Source organism: Sylvia atricapilla, chromosome 9 (assembly GCF_009819655.1).
Source record: "Sylvia atricapilla isolate bSylAtr1 chromosome 9, bSylAtr1.pri, whole genome shotgun sequence".
Lineage (NCBI taxonomy): Eukaryota > Metazoa > Chordata > Aves > Passeriformes > Sylviidae > Sylvia > Sylvia atricapilla.
The window spans coordinates 14,582,992-14,596,354 of record NC_089148.1 but is presented as its reverse complement, the minus strand read 5'-3'; the positions used below and the strand labels follow the sequence as shown (position 1 = coordinate 14,596,354).

General features: G+C 45.3%; 1 protein-coding gene across 5 annotated transcripts in view; it reads right to left on the bottom strand.

Annotated features, from left to right (window-relative positions):
- The window catches only part of ERI3 (ERI1 exoribonuclease family member 3), a 131,104-nt gene extending 124,638 nt beyond the window's left edge, over positions 1-6,466 (bottom strand). For 3 of the 5 annotated variants that reach the window (XR_010744218.1, XM_066325005.1, XM_066325008.1), the window contains exon 1: positions 6,395-6,466. The gene's annotated coding sequence lies outside the window, so the exon portion shown is untranslated. The other 2 variants (XM_066325007.1, XM_066325006.1) reach the window with 2 other exon arrangements.
- Positions 6,467-13,363: the final 6,897 nt, after the last annotated feature.

The following is a 13,363-nucleotide window of genomic DNA, read 5'->3' as shown; positions in this document are numbered from 1 at the left end:
AGGAAAATGTGACAGCACTTTGCATTTGCTACAGCCAGCAAGATGGGACATGGCCATATGCAGTGGGTTTCAGCTGGAAGATAGTTTATGTTGTGTGCTGTATAACAGTGTGTGTCTCATGTGACAGTACTGGCTAAAATCAGCATCTATATTTTAAAAATAAATTAAAAAAAAATCTTCTCTGGACATCAGCTGCAGGTACCAAGACAAGTTCAGGCTGACCACAGCTCTTGCTTCTTTAGCAGTCCAAGCACATGGTACTAAAGCACAACAGTTTGATCACCAGTAAGGAAGGAAAGCCAAGAGAAAGGCAAGTGCCAGCTGTAGCCATCAGCTTTGCCAGGGGCCCCACTGAGTGTGAAGCGGAGAATCTGCACTGGCGGCTGTTGCACACCAGGTTTCCTACTGGGAAAGTTGCTTAGGGACAACCAAAGCAGCAAGGAACACGACAGGGAACTCCTGCCATGTGAAGAATGCTGGTGACAAGAGCCAGCAGGGCAGTGCAAACGCTGTCCCCTGCCTGCAGGGCTGCCCTGAAGTCACAGAGATGTGCACCACACAAGCTCCAGAGGAGTCCAATTCATCAATGGCAGGACAGATTAGCCTATGAACTTGATCTTAATGACTCCTGGCACATAACATAAATATGAACTTTTTACAACTACATCTAATTAAAATTACAGTTTGCCTTTAAGTCCGAAATATTCGCCTTTACTCTCCAGCTTGATAAGCTGAATAGGGAAGGGGCAGGAAGACAACACCTAACTACACACTGGTGGTGTGACCCAAGAAATCACACTTTATGAGCCTTCACTTACATGTCAAATTACTTTGTTATGTAAGACAGCCCTCCACCATATTACGAAACAAGAAAATCCCCTGCTAACCTAAACTACAAGACAAACTGAAATTAAAAAATAAAAGCAAGCAAGCTTTGGGAGTAAAATGCTTCAGTTTATTATTTGTGCAAAACCTGTGTAGTGGCAGCTGTGACTCCTGGCCTCCCACAGACAACTAAACTCAAGGCTAGAGTAACCAAAACAAATCAAAAATGTAAGTCAGGTTTGTCTATTTTATTGAATTATGGAGGAAAAAAGTTCGGATAATAGAGATGCTCTCTCTAGAATGAAATTGCACACATTTAGCAACACCTCGAACACAGTATAACAAAAAATGCAGGACTTCACTTTTGGTAGCTGTTCAAATGCATACTCAGAGGTCAAATGTGAGCCCATATTTCACTTGTGTGAAGATATAACTGAAGAACAATAGAGATAACTCAGGGTGTTTTTTTAATCAACCTTAACCTAAACCCAGACATTTCATTAGATGAACTACAGTCCAAAAATGACAGCACCTGGCTAGCCTGTGAGGCAGGAAACAAGAGACTATGAACAAGACCAGCTTATCCACTCTCACGACTCGAACTTGCAAAAAAACCAACATAAAGTAAAACAAATAACAAAAGACAAAGCTTTTAGAACTGTTTAATAAAGTAACACAATTTTAGACAAGTAAATTTGCTTCTTTCTTTAATTTGTTAACCTCACAGTATCAGCACTTGAACATGAGAACAGTACACTTCACGGCTACACTCCCTTCATGTTTGGCTGGGTTTGTCTCCAGCACTGCTAGACAACCATGCCTATGTTTTGGAAAATTTGTAATGTCATGGCATGTCTATATGCTGCCCCATCATTACTCAGCTCAGATACAACTTGGCATTCATCATTTTGTTTTTACAGTACTCCACAATCACACCCAGGCTCTTCCCACTACAGATGAGGAGGTCCCTGTTCTCAAGAACTTACAGTCTAAAATTAGAATGAATACATGTGAGGGGAACAACAGAAAAGAATGAGGGGTACAGGAAGAGAGCTGGGCAACTGCTCATCTGGGAGAAACATGCATCTTGGTAGGTCAACTGAAAAATAGAATTCACCCTATACAGGCACTGGTTTCCCTCTGTATGGTCATTATGGAAGAGACAAGTGAACATGGAAAAAGGCTGACTAAAGGATGGAGGGCACTCTTTGGTTAAGGAAGGTCTCTCCCATTTCTTGAGCTCATTCTTGCCGCTGGGTTCCTTGGCTGATTTGTCAAAGGCACGACCACACATGTCAGAGCACCAGAATCTCTTCCATTGTGACATCACAGACGCGATGGCTTGTGAGATCACAATGTGCAAGGCCGAAGGCGCTGATTACTTAGGGAAGCACTTGCTGGAGCTATGGCACCCTACAAAGCTGTGAAACAAACACATCTCAGTTCACTTAACAACACAGTGAAACCCACGAGACTCCACATCAGCAGGACACGAATTTGTCTGAACAGACCACCCAGAAGCCGTCCCAATGATGCACAGTACAATTCCACTCCAATTTTATTAGGCCACCTCTGCTAGGCAACCCACTTTCGTCAGCTCCTTGACTGGTCTCCTAAGACAGGCTTTGCTGTGTATTTTTAAACCTTCTCCAAGAGTAACTGCAGATGAGCAAACGGGTCTAAGCTGGAGTCTGAAGAAGTTCCACACAGCAAAGGATTGGTCACTTAGAAGAAACGCAGAGAAAGGAAAGAACAAAAATTAAAACAAAGAAGCAATAACAGGGACACATACAGCAAAAGCCAAAGAGGAAGAACAGATCTGCTATTAAGGAAAAGAACAGTTGCACAGGATCAGACCAAAAATCCTCTAGTCCAGTCTCCTGCCTCTGCCTGGGAGCCGCAAGAAAACGCACCAGTGTGAAACTACACAAAATGAGGTTAACCAAGCCAATAGTTCTGGGAGGCCGAAAGGAGGCAGGCCTGTCCTTTCCTCTCAGTCTTACTTTCCTGCTGATTACGTTACACCAGTTCCTGAGCGTGTCTGGCCCTTCTGTGAGCCGATTCAACCACAGGAACCTATAAAAGGATTAACACAGCCAGAATAAAACACAATTAAAACAAGATAGTTGCTGGCTGGTTTAGTGAGATGAATTAGCGCAGGGCCAGGCTGGATGAAAACAAAAGCTCAAAGAAGAGGATGGGCCCACACTGGCAGAAGCAGGAACGAGAGGAGCCACAAGAGCTGCTGGTCAGCTCAGCCACTCACCAAACCATGTACTCAAGGACAGAGACACCTGGGATGACAGGGCACTTTGCAGAGAATGGAGAAGTTATCTTGGCTCTAGCAGTGTAGACACATTAAACTTGAATTCACAAAGCCCATCAGACCATCCTGTCTCAACCTCATGTAATGCTGGCCCTCAAGTTTCCATTTCCTTAATCGAGCCCAAGGGCTTGAACACCTTTCAGGAAAGTTTCTGGCCTTGAATTGCAACATGAAGAATGGAGGTTCCCCTCTACCTTCAGAGAGCTCGTTCCAATGGTCAATCCATTCTCTGTCAAAATAATAATGTCTCAGTTTTCATTCAAACTTTCCCAGCCCTGGTCTTTCAGATAAGTTCTGAAATTTATGGCACTTCAATGCTCTCAATCCTCAGCACAGCTCCCAGTGCCAAGAGCTAGAGATTTGCAGCTACTACACATCTAGTCAGTAAAAGCTACTATTGCATATTGGCCTAATTTAGTGGAAAGGAGACATAGTAGGCCACCCTTTGTTTAATGGAATCTGGCACGCATAATTACTTCATTTTCATACACATGAATGCCACAGTTGTTCAAACCACTTATACAGCTGCACACCTTCGTTATCTGAAAAATGAAGGTTAACACCTGAGAGTGCCAAATGAATCTCAGCTTGGATTCAGGGAAACAAGATTTGCATTGCTCAACACACTGGTAACTTCTGATCTTCACAAATGAGCTCCAGAAGTGTTAAAAGAAAGCCAGTACTCTGGCAGAGCTCTGTCCTGGTACACTGGCATAGGCTCCAAGCAGGGCAGCAGCTACAGTGGGGCATGGTTTCCACACAACCCAGTCTCAACCTAGAAAATCTGCTAGAGCAGTTGTTGACCCTGATATTCAACCACAGGAAAAAAAAAAAGTAACAAAATTGTAACAAATACAGCTGTAATTAAAAAAAAATAAAAAAATTGGTTGGAAGGGAAGTATCTTTATCTACACAACATGTCAAGAGAGAACATAACTTTTCACCAGGCCTTGGGCCAGTGTGAGATCACTTCTCTTAGGGAAGGGAAATGGTCCAAATGGTCCCTAGCACAGCCAGGTCTGCTCTAGGTTATATTTTGACAGTCTCAACTTATCCAGTTCTTCCCTTATTCCCCTGCTTGCCATGGCACCGTACTGGCATGTCAGCTCATCACTACTAGAGTGAAACACCAGGAGTCTCAGCAGGACAATTTCTAGCAAAAATACCTGCTTCAGATCCAAGACAGAGTTGTAACAAAAGCACAGTTGCTTACAGCCTTCCATGCTCTCCTGTAAGCCCAGGCACAGTGGGCAGTCCTGCACCATTTACCTGGATATCACCATACCTGCACTCTGCAGCCTGGGGACCCTCCACTGCAGGTGGCCACAGGACTGACACAGAGACAGGGTAAAATGCAAATACTTCACACATTTAAGTATCTTCCAGAACTCTATTTCCAAAATTTAATGGGGTTAAAAAAATAAAATAAAATCAAGGCCTACTGAAGTTAAAAGAATCAAAACAAGATAAGCACCAAACCAGCTGTAATCAGGCCCTCTAAAGAAAGCAAACTGAAGTATCTCTCAAGTGCAGAACAGAAACTTCAGGTCCTATCAGTGTTTATTCAATCCAAGGTCTTTATTTAGCATCAGGCACACTAGCATTTTTTAAAGGCTTTAATTACTTTCTTCTTTTGGATTCTGGTACCACTCAAATCTGTCTAGACACACCAATTTTACAAAAACAATAACCAAACCAAACACACTATTCAGGTAGAGCAACCCAAAGTTTGAGAGGAACAAGATGCATGAAAGGGCCACAGGGCCACTCTTTGAAACAAAACAAGCATTTAGTCCACACTGTAAATTAATGTGAAAATTCAGTTGAAAAGGGCAGAATTCAGGGCTTCAAAATGAAAACAAAAATATCTGAAATAAAAAACACCATCTGAAATCAAATTTCCCAAGCCTACACAGAAGGGACTAACCAACTGGACTTTTAACAAACCACTAAAATTCAGAATCATTCATTCTTGGATAAAAGTTCAAGTGCCAACTTCAATATCAAGTGATATGAGATGCTACATTGTTGCAAAAAAACACTACAGGACAAAATAAATTCAAGTTACCATTAGAAAGAAATCAGGTAAAATCCTCAAACAGCTCTTAACAGCATCTGATGGGACAAGTGCTTTGGAGAAGTACCTTCCTGGAGCCTTGTATACCTCATGCTTCCCGAGACACAGTGCAAGCATTAACACATTAGAAAACTTGCTGGTCCCTTGCATCACAGCTGAAAGAATATCAAGAGTTCAGACTAAACAGCAGCTGTCAATCCACCATCTCTGGAACCAAAAGCTCAATAAAGAAACTAGATAAGTAAAGAAGTAGCAAAACAAATGTCACACATTAGCAAACAGGCCAGCAATGACCACGTAAATCCACCAGACACAGGACTTGTAAAAGACAGAACATAAGCAGTAAATGACAACACCTCTTCATACATCTTAGTTTGGAAGAAACACCTGTAACAGCATAGCAGCAAAAAAAGAAAAGAAGAAAATCCTACTGCCACTCAAGAAACAGGTAAACAGACCGTACTCCTAAGCTTTCTCAAGTTTACTTCACTCTCACGATCTGAGACAGGTGATCAGTTCAATCTCATAGAGTAAAAAATAAAGGAAACCCCCCCCAAACACAAATCTCCAACTCCCTCATTATGGACCTCCTCATCCCAAAACATAAAAAAATCCTTGCTGCTGCTGCCTCCAGCTCAGCCCGTGCCCACCCCCTGGGCAGACGGGCTGTTTTCCCTTCCTCAAGCCCTGAAAGCAACTGATCTCGCTCCAGCTGGGATCTGTGGGACCGCAGCCACGGCCACCCTGCAGAGCTCCCCTCAGGGCCGGCCCGGCGTGCGGAGGGCCCGGCAGCCCGGGCGTCGAGGCGACGAGGCGCCGCCACCCCGCGCCCTCCCCTCGGCCCGGGGCCGCCTCCGGTCCCCACCGGCACCCCCGCCCCGCCCAGCCCCGCCCGGCCCGCAGCCCCACGCCCCCGGGTCGAGCCCCGCCGCCTCGGGGGGCCGGGCCGCGCCCCCGCTCCGCGCCGGGCCTTTACCCCCCGCCCCGGGCCACGGCGGCCCCGTGTCTCCGCCGGGCCTGCGGGGCCCCCCGCGCCGGCCGGGCCCCTCAGGGCTGGGCCGAGCCGCCGCCCGCCTCCCGCACCACCCCCGCGGTGGAGCCGCCCCGGCCCGGCCGGGCCCCGCGCCCCGCACTCCGCACCACGAGTGCCCGGCACCGCCACTCACCGCCCGCACTCTGACCCCCGACCCCGCGCTGAGCGGCAGCGCCGCCGTCCAACCGCAGCGCCGCCCGCCGCCGCCGGGGGCGGGGCTTCCGACCCGCCGCGCCCCCTCGCGCAGGCGCGTGCCGCGCGTCGCCCCGCGGGGCACGCTGGGGCTCGTAGTTCCCTCCGGCCGGCCCCGCCGCGTGGCCGCGCCTCGATGCCGCGCCGGCCCCGCCGCCTCCCCGGGCGCCGATTCCCAACCCCCGTGCCCGGAGGAATCTCATACTCTCCCCGCTGACCCGACTCCTCCTCTACTCTGGGGCCACCACTTACCCGCCTTGTGTCCTCAAGGGGCATCCCACCGTGTCCCCAGGACACCTCTCCCGACTCTTGATGCTTCCATGCTTGTGTGTTCACTCATCTTTCTTAGGCTAAACCTGTGTCTGAACCGTGCCTGGTCTTTGCCTGACGCCCCTGAGCTGTGGCACCTCCTCCGCACTCCCATGGCTGGCGCCCTGAGCCGGGACAGTCAAATCTCACTGGCTGGCACACCCTGCAAGGGCTCCGAGCCCGTCCCTGCCTGCGCAGGGAACAGCTGCCGGCGCTCTGCTGCTGCCGGACAGCGCGGCAAGGAACCCTGGAACTGGCTGCCCGGGGAGGTCATGGATTTTTCCTGTCTGGAGACATTCAAGACCCGCCTGGATTATCTCCAGAGATCCCTTCTGCCCCTGACGATTCTGTGATTCTCTGAACTTACGTGCAATCATACCTCATCTTTAGCCTACTGACACATCCATAACTCATGGAATCTCAGCTGCAATGATGAGTGTTCTAACTGGGGCCATTCCCTGCGTTGCTTCCTTCCTTGCTTCCACATTAACTCACACCTCCACACTTCCAGCCAGCAGCTCCTTTGCACACCCCTGATACTCCTCATATGTGTGATGAGCAAATCCAGAGCACTGACTCATGCAAATAGGACTGCGAGGGATTCTAGAGGCAGCCTTACCCATCCTTTGCCAGCAGGCAGGAGCAGTCCTACCTGTCATCTTGCTCTCCTCTTTAAATCCTTCCTTAAGCCTTTCTCTGGCTCCATGTCTTAAAATAATGGACACAGGTAAGTACCGGAGTACAGAGATCATCGACTATTGCTCCACACAAGGTGGGATGGCTGTCTGACTGAATCTGCCTGGTTCTCCTGCCTTTAATTGAGTTACTGACTCTTCAGGCTGGATTTATCCTTTCCTCCGTATGTGGCCTTGAACTTGATAGGCCTGAACCATGAAAGTATCATGTCAGAACTATAGAAATACCAACAGCAAACCATTTAATAATAGTAAGAGTTCCTTTAAGCCCTCTTAGATTTGGCATCTCTCAGCTTCCCACCCACATAAGCAAGGAAAATCTGAAATTTTACTTCTAAGCTTAGCTATATTGCTGTGATTTGTCAAGTCTTTGATGAATGATGTATGGTTTACCAGGCACCCAGGAGAGTGAATTGAAGGTCTTTGCCCTGTGTGGTCCTTGAGCAATCTGTCCCTGGCCCTCCCTTAGCAGGGATGGAAACTGGCTGAAATTACACTGCAGGCCCAAAGCTTGAAATTTAGGGCTCACAGCCTGCCTGTGTTCCTAAGAGGATGAAAGAGAAGAGGCCTTTCCTCTGCTGACCTCTGCATCTTGCAGTAAAAAGTAATTCCCTGGTCTAGACAAACGATGAATGGCTCATAGGTGTGTGCATATTTTTTCATCAGCCTCATGCTGTTTCCCAGGTTTCCCAGGCAGTACAGCTGGCAGATTTCCTCCTGCCCAGTTTTTTGGGGGAAACCCCTTTTCCCATCTGAGTTATCTACAGTAACCAGGGCCCACACCTTGGCTTCTGCCAGCTTCCGTGACCCTTGTGAGACCCAAAATCATTGTCCACCAAAGACTGCAGGACAGCAATGAGATTTCCTTCAGCAACTGCACTTTCAAAGAGGGTCTTTTTTATGGCACAACTATCAGCGCCCAAACCAGCTCAAAGAGAGCCATGTTTTATGAAATATTGTCATTGTTTCTGTATTGTTCATGTCTTAGCCTTATGTGGGTGTGCATGCCTCAAATGAACACTGCAGGCCACTGAAAACATCACCTACAGATTAATCTGGCTCACTCCAGGCTTCTGGAAAAATAAATGAGGGTGATCAATAGATATCCTGTGGCGTGCCCATCAATGCTCACGGCCCCTGTAGCATCCTCACTGGGAACAGCTTCCCTCCCCAGGGGACTCTGCCAGTAAAGGCAGTCAATTGCCATGGGGCCCTAGGCAAGGAATGCTGACAAACTGGGTTATGCAGGTGGGGAACAGTGGTCAAAAAGGCTGATAGTTGCTCATTAGGGCCACCTAATTTATTCCAGGTAGCACAGCCCATGTTAGTCCCATGACCCCATTGCCTCAGGACCAACTCTATCTGAGAGCAAGTGAGTGTGTTTCAGGAGTCACTCTGGTGTCTTAATTGCTTGTCCTACTTTAGAGATTTTGAGATGGTTAGAAGAAGCCCATAGGAAATAGGGTCCACGCTGGGGCAGTGTCTGCTTTGTCCTAATTTACATGAAGGACTATCTTCAAACCCTGGGTGGAAATCAGCTCATATTCCAGCTGTGACCTTCTCTCCTATGGCTGGATCTCTCTGCTGCTGCCAGCAGATGCAGCATCCTGGTCTACCGTTACCTAAAGTTTTATTTGTTTTAAAACCCTAACAGTTTCTTAACAGAGTCTCATTTCATTCTGCACAGATGTTAAGCCACCACTGGGCCGATGGATGGACAGAGCTCCATTAAAAAGCAGCAAACCAGTGGGGCAGGGTAAGGCAGAAAATACAGACTAAACCCCCCTGACCCCATGTGGTAGCTGCAAGGGATCCTCTGTGTGAAGACAGGTCTGAGCTTATCCTAACCCAAGATCAACTATCAGGTCTCTGCCTGCTGCTGGGTCAGCACAGAGGAGGAGGGACATTCCCCAGTCCTTCTCCCAGTGCCTCCCTCCCAAGGGTCTATGGAGCAGAGCTCCTTTTAAAGCAATAGGATTTTACATTATTATGGCACAAAGAAACATCAGATAATTTTAAAGGCAGCTCCGTTAATACTGTTCAGCTGCTTATGCTGAGTGAAACTTTTAAATGTCTTATAATACACATGACAAGTAGTTTTGTATCACTGTTTTCTACTTAACAAGTTAATAATGTGCCAACCCAAATCCTTCAGTTACTAACACCACCGGTGGGACTCATTAACCAACATGAGTACATATTTAAGGGAATACTAATATTCACAATGTACATTTTTATATTCACGTTGTCATTCTTGAAACCACAGCTCAGTTCTTGTGTTCTGTTGAAACATTTGTTTGCAGAGGATTTCTCTCTCCCTTTTCCTCTAAACACAGAGACTATCACTGGGGTATCATTCTGGTGAATGATATTAATGACAGCCTGTCATCATGGAAAGCTATTTCTAGCTGTCAATTAAAGGGTGTTTTGAAAGAAAGCAGCTCATTCAAACCCCGTGGGAGCAAGTGTGTCTCATTGTTTGACAGTGACCCCCTTGATGAATTTGGGAGCAACAGCAGTTCCGTGGGGCTCGGAGCTTTGCAGATACAGCACAGGGCTCTTGGATGACAATGACAGGAGATTTTAAAGGTGCTGATGTCCTTAGCAAAGAAAAGGCAAAAGAGTATTTCAGATGATAAAAGCAATCTACAGGTAGGAGTGTTGGTCAGGAAAGAAGTCCCAGGGATATTGAGCCATTCTCCTTCATCTTATAATATAATTTCCTTTCCAACATCCCAATTTATCAACCTCCATCTTCAAATATGTCTTTTTACTTGCCCATGCTAACCCAGTAGAAGGCTTCTTCAGCTTTTCTCTACCTGATAGATGGAAAAACTCCTAATTCCTAGATAAAATGTATTTATAACTAGTTTAATTAATTCTGGAAAAATGATCCTTTGATTTAACTTGTTTGCTTCTTTCTTTCTCCTGGTGTACTCATAGGCAGCTCTCAGATCCAAATAATTTTTGCCATCTTTGCTTCGATGGCCTAAACGAGCCATTTTTTCCTTGTGTCTCCTTAGCATATTATCTTTCCATTTCCCACTCCATCTTAGTAGACCTCCTCTGCACCTGCTTCAGTTTCAATTAAATTTTCTTGAGCATGAGTGCCCAGACTGGCATGTGGTATTCCTGAGCTGGGCTCCAAGGCCTCATACAATATATGTCACTTTACCCTATAAATATTACTCACATAAACATGCTTGATTTCTACATTTCCCCCCTCAACAGGGTGGTCCACTCTCAGGGCTTTCTCTTTCCTTTTATTTTCCTAAGCACTCCTTGCGCAGTAATAAAAATGTACAGACTCAGTGGGGATCTGTTTTAACTTCAAATGTGCTGATTCAGTTCAAAAACCATTAATTCAGCCAGAATCAGGGCCATGGGGTGGAAATCCTTTTCCAGTTAAAACAGAGGTGAGAGGACAGCCTTTGGCAGGCTAGGAAATAAAATGCATTAGAAAAACATTGCAGGACATCAGAAAGTGGCTATTGAGTGGGCTATGTTAACAGAGGACGAGGGAGTCTTGGACATTTCACATGAGGATGGGATGTCTCCATAGGAGATCTGCTTGGATTTGAGCAAACTTCTGGGGTTTGATGCATGGGAGCTTTTTATTTCTCTAGTCTGTGCTTTGCTGGAATGGTCAGAGTAGTCCCTGCTGGACCTTATATTGACTGAGCATACAAAACTAGTCAGATAGGCTGGTCCTGTCTCCAAAAAGTCCCACTTTAATCACGAGTGCAAGAGGATGCAGTGAAATGCAAAGCAAACATAAACAACTGTGTTGCTTGGGCTGTAGATCAGTACTCCTCCCTTTTGTGTGGGTCCCAGTGGATCCAGCTTTTGCCCCTCACTCCCCTTTGTACATGGGGTGAGGAGAAAAAACCACACGTGTCAGGAAGGCGTCAGCACCAAAACAAAATAAAATGACCCATCAGCAAAGGATTTCCCCAAGATATTTGACCAAAGGAAAACATAGCCTGAACATCAGGAGAAATTTCCTAAGACTATGATGCATTAAACTGTGGGATCACCATCCGAGAGGAGCGGTGGGAGCCATGAAACCAGCCACTTACAGCACTGTAAAATGTCCCATTGGTGCCAGCGTGATTTCAGTTCAAGGGAGCTGCACTGAATCATCTACCATGCCTTTTCCAACTCTTGCTCCTAAAAATCAGACCCAAGAAGTACAAAGAAAGAAGGGCAAACAGTGATGTCAATTTGCCAAAGAAATACAAGCTTTTCTACATTATTGTATGTTGTAAAACCCTTGTGCTCCCACTGTATACTTAATCTTGATATTCCAATGCCATCCACAAAAAAATTCAGGTTTAACCTTGGTAAAAAATATTGTGCAATTGGGTGCAGTTTATTCTTTATATTTTAATAGCTATAACAAAACTCCATTGCTAACTAGTAAAAAAAAAAAAAAGAAAGAAAAAAAAAAGAAAAAAAAAGAAAAACTTGAATGTGTTTTACAGTTATGTCGTCATGGGAAAGCTGTATTTCAAAGTGAGGGCATCAACAGCAGTGAAATGGGACATTTTAAAACATTTTAAACATTTTAAATGAGATGTTAAAAAAACCCCACCACTTCACCAAAATCTCTTTGCCAGTATTTTAGCTAATAGGGTTGCAGTGTATAAAGGAAGGGTTCTGACGCCTGCACAGGCCACCCAATACTGAGCCGCTTCTCAAGTGTCTTGAACTCTAAGTGTAAATGGGAAAAACATCTAAAATTAAGCATTTCTCCTGGAGGAACACATTGCTGATAAAGCAAATCTTCCCATAGGACAAGCACACCTGCTGGAAGGTAGAGAGACATTTTTATGTGTGGGATTTTAGCTTGAGATAAAATACTTTTCACAGGCAGTCATATGGAAGACAGCTGGCCAAAAATAATAGCAGAGGAATTTGTGTCCCTTGGGAAATTCTGAGGTTTCAAAAAATATGATTTTTGACCTAAAGTTTAGTGCTCGGATTTTTTTGTGGTTGTTGTTGTTTAATGACATATTCCCAAATAAAAATAGTGTATTTCTTTTCACTTTACCACTTTGACATTTCTTTTGCTTTATTATGACATCATTCTAGAAGCCCAAACCATCCATTACACCACACTGTTTCCTTTCCTCATACTGTACATTACATGGACAGGCATAATCCCCACCCTTTTTTAAGATTCCTATTAAACCAGCTGAATGTCTTTGTGAAACTCAATATCAGGAACAACAAGGATCCCTGCCCTAAGCTGAGGCAACAATGGGTTTTAACAATTATGTTTCAAATGTGCATTTAAAAGATGGACATAAGAGTCTAGAAGAGGGGGGGAAGTGCCTGGCACAGTCTGAACAACCCCAGGGAACATGACTGTTCCTGAAAAGCCTGAACTAGCTCTTGGTGGCTGGCAGGCAAAGGGCCTGGCACAAGGCTATCATCACTCGTGGTTTGATTTTTGCTGTGGGCAGGGAAGCAAAACTTAACATAGAAAAAATATTTTACCCAGAGAGCACTTGGTTTCCCCCCAGCTCAGGAGACGCCATGTTTTAGGCTAAATGCTTGGACCAATTGGGGTATAATGTATAACAGGAATAAAATGACACTGTCAGAAGGAGATGAGGGGGGAAAAAAAGAGAGAGAGAGAGAAACCTCCACAAGTTTATATTTTTAAAATAATATTTTAAAAACATTAATTTTTAAAATATTTAATTTTAAATTTAATATTTTTATTAATTTCTCAGCAAAAGCTTGGATAATGTTGATACACTCTAGTAAATGTTCTCAGTTACTCTAATCAATGTTCTCTGGTAGAAAATTGGTGTGTTGGGAAAAAAAAAAATTACTTACCCTACCATGAAATCTCTTAGGTTCATTATTTATTTGGACTCAGTTGTGATGCTTTGTGC